The sequence below is a fragment of the Dioscorea cayenensis genome, chromosome 19, assembly GCF_009730915.1.
Source record: "Dioscorea cayenensis subsp. rotundata cultivar TDr96_F1 chromosome 19, TDr96_F1_v2_PseudoChromosome.rev07_lg8_w22 25.fasta, whole genome shotgun sequence".
Classification (NCBI taxonomy): domain Eukaryota; kingdom Viridiplantae; phylum Streptophyta; class Magnoliopsida; order Dioscoreales; family Dioscoreaceae; genus Dioscorea; species Dioscorea cayenensis.
This window is the reverse complement of record NC_052489.1, coordinates 10,505,724-10,508,457: the sequence shown is the minus strand read 5'-3', so window position 1 is coordinate 10,508,457 and position 2,734 is coordinate 10,505,724. Positions and strand designations below refer to the sequence as shown.

Sequence of the window (2,734 nt, the reverse complement as noted above, 5' to 3'; positions counted from 1 at the left end):
TTCAAGATCCCCGGGGTAGATGTTTCCTCTCCATTCGAACCAAGCATCATTACTTCTTCATTTCTCTCCTCTTGGTCGAACAAACCTTCATACGGATCTGGGTTGAACATTTCCTGTATATATTCATCAACAATCTCATCAGTAGTGTCTGGAAAATACAAAGTATCATCAAAATCGAGAGAATGCCGCATGGCTTCAGCAAGGCAGTAAGTGAGCTTATCGTCTCCGACTCTCAATGTAAGCTCTCCGCCGTCCATGTCAATCAATGCTTTGGAAGTCCGCAAGAACGGTCTCCCAAGTATCAAGGGTACATCCGCATCCTCATCGACATCTAGCACTACAAAGTCAACCGTAAAAATGTACTTGTCCACCTTGACAAGCACGTCTTCAATAATGCCTCTCGGATGTCGTACCATTCGGTCCGCCAATTATAAAGTCATCCGAGTAGGCCTAGGCTCACCCAAGCCTAGCTTTTGGAAGAAAGTATATGGCATGACGTTGATACTTTCCCCTGAATCCTCCAATGCCATTTCCTCACCTAAGTTGCCAATGTTACACTGAATAATGAAGCTTCCCAGGTCTTTCTTCTTGTTCGGCATGTTCTTTTGCAACACCGCCGAGCATGAAGCATCAAGCACCACTGAAGAACTCTCCTCCAATTTCCTCTTGTTGGTCAATAGGTCTTTCAGGAACTTCGCATACTTAGGCATTTGAGCCAAAGCCTCAACAAAAAGAATGTTGATGTGGAGTTGCTTGAACAAACTCAGGAACTTCTTATACTGCTCATCCCCTTGGTCATTCTTCAATCTAGAGGGATAAGGGATTCTTCGTTTGAAAGGTGAGGGTGCCACCTCTTTCTCTTTGTTTTCTCCCTTCTCAACCTCTACAACCTCGGGTGCGTGTTCTTTCGGCTTCTCACTCGGAAGCCTCCCTTCAACCTCATGACCGCTTCTCAAAGCGATCGCCTTCTTATGTTCTCTCGGGTTGGTTTCCTTGTTACTTGGTAAACTCCCATGTGGCCTTTCGGAGAGAGACTTCGCAATTTGCCCCACTTGATTTTCAAGATTGTGCAAGGAGGCGGTGTGATTGCAAAGTGTCGCCTCGGCTTATTCAAACCTTGTATTTGCCGATTGAACAAATCTAGCCAAGTGCTTCTCCAAATCCGTCATTCGGGTTTCCAAACCTGAAATTCTGTTTTCCACTTGAGGGGCTTGTTGTTGTTGTTGGAACCCCGATGGCCCCATGGTCTTCTGTGGTCCTTGATTACTCCATGAAAAGTTGGGATGATTCTTCCAACCTGAATTGTAGGTGTTTCTTTATGGATTCCCTTGAGATCTCATTCCATTACCTACAAAGTCAACATTCTCAACTGAAGAAACATCACCAATGACGATTGGGCAATCGGAGGGAGCATTTCCTCCACCACAACCGGTGTAATTGGTCACGGCCGCAACTCTATTCGAAGCTATAAGATCTAGCTTCTTACTCAAACTCTCCACTTGGGCCGCCAATGAAATTACCGCATCAATTTCATGGAGACCGGCCACTTTTTTCTTTTCCCTAGCGTTCCACTGGTAGCTATTTAACCCCATTTCCTCAATCAATTGACGAGCCTCGTCGGGGGTTTTGCTACCTAAGGCACCTCCTGCTGCCGCATCCAAGAGTTACCTTGTACTCGGGTTCAAACCATTGTAGAAGGTTTGAACAATCATCCACTTCGGTAATCCGTGTTGCGGACACTTGCGCAGGAGTTCCTTGAACCTTTCCCATGTCTCAAATAGAGACTCCAATTCCAACTGCATAAAGTATGAGATCTCATTCCTAAGCTTTGCTGATTTTCCGGGAGGGAAATAACGGGCTAGAAAAGCTTCTACCATCTCCTCCCATGTAGTGATTGATGCTCTAGGTAATGAGTGTAGCCACTGCTTCGCTTTCCCCTTTAAGGAAAATGGGAAGGCTCTCAACTTGATGGCATCATCCGTCACACCATTTATCTTCAGCATGTCACACACCTCAAGGAAGCTCTCTATGTGACTGTTTGGATCCTCATTGGCCAAACCGTTGAATTGTGCGGACTGCTGCAGCATATGGATGAATGCCGGCTTTAGCTCGAAATTCTGAGCTGTAATTGGGAGACGCACAATACTCGATTGTGTCCCCAACATTGAAGGTCTGGCATAATCGGATAGTGTTCGTTGTTGCTTATTTTGTTCTACCATGTTGTCAGATCCTTCTACTTCCAAATCAGCTGGATTAGGCTGTTCTTGTACAGGTTCTTTCCCTTTCCTTCAAAGTGTACGTTCAAGCACAGGGTCTCCTTCAATCAATATTGATGGATTCCCTCGGGTCATAACCTGGAGCTGCACCAAAAGTAAAGAAAAAGAAAATCAGAACGATGATAGAATAAGAAGATATGAAATAGAATGTGTAGTGAAATAGCTAAGAAAACAAAGTGCAAAGTATCTCTAAACGCCTAACTCCCCGGCAACAACGCCAAAAACTTGACAAGGTCCCCTTGATTATATCCCGCAAGTGCACGAGTTTGTCGAAGTAATCATCCCGGGTGAGCGGGGTCGAATCCACAGGGAGTAGGGAGTAAAGACACTTAATTCGATTCTTAGCTATGTGAAGTATCAACAATGATAAGTGTGGTAATGATTCAATTCTCAGAAATTAAAAGCAACAAGTAAAAGAGCAAAAGTAAGGAGGAGGCAAGGCAATCGATAAAGATGGG

General features: G+C 44.8%; 1 non-coding gene across 1 annotated transcript; it reads left to right on the top strand.

The window, feature by feature from the left end:
- The first annotated feature begins 1,722 nt into the window (after window positions 1-1,722).
- LOC120250997 lies at window positions 1,723-1,829 on the top strand. Its single transcript, XR_005533322.1, has one exon. It is a non-coding gene; the product is annotated as a small nucleolar RNA R71 (small nucleolar RNA).
- The last annotated feature ends 905 nt before the right edge of the window (window positions 1,830-2,734 follow it).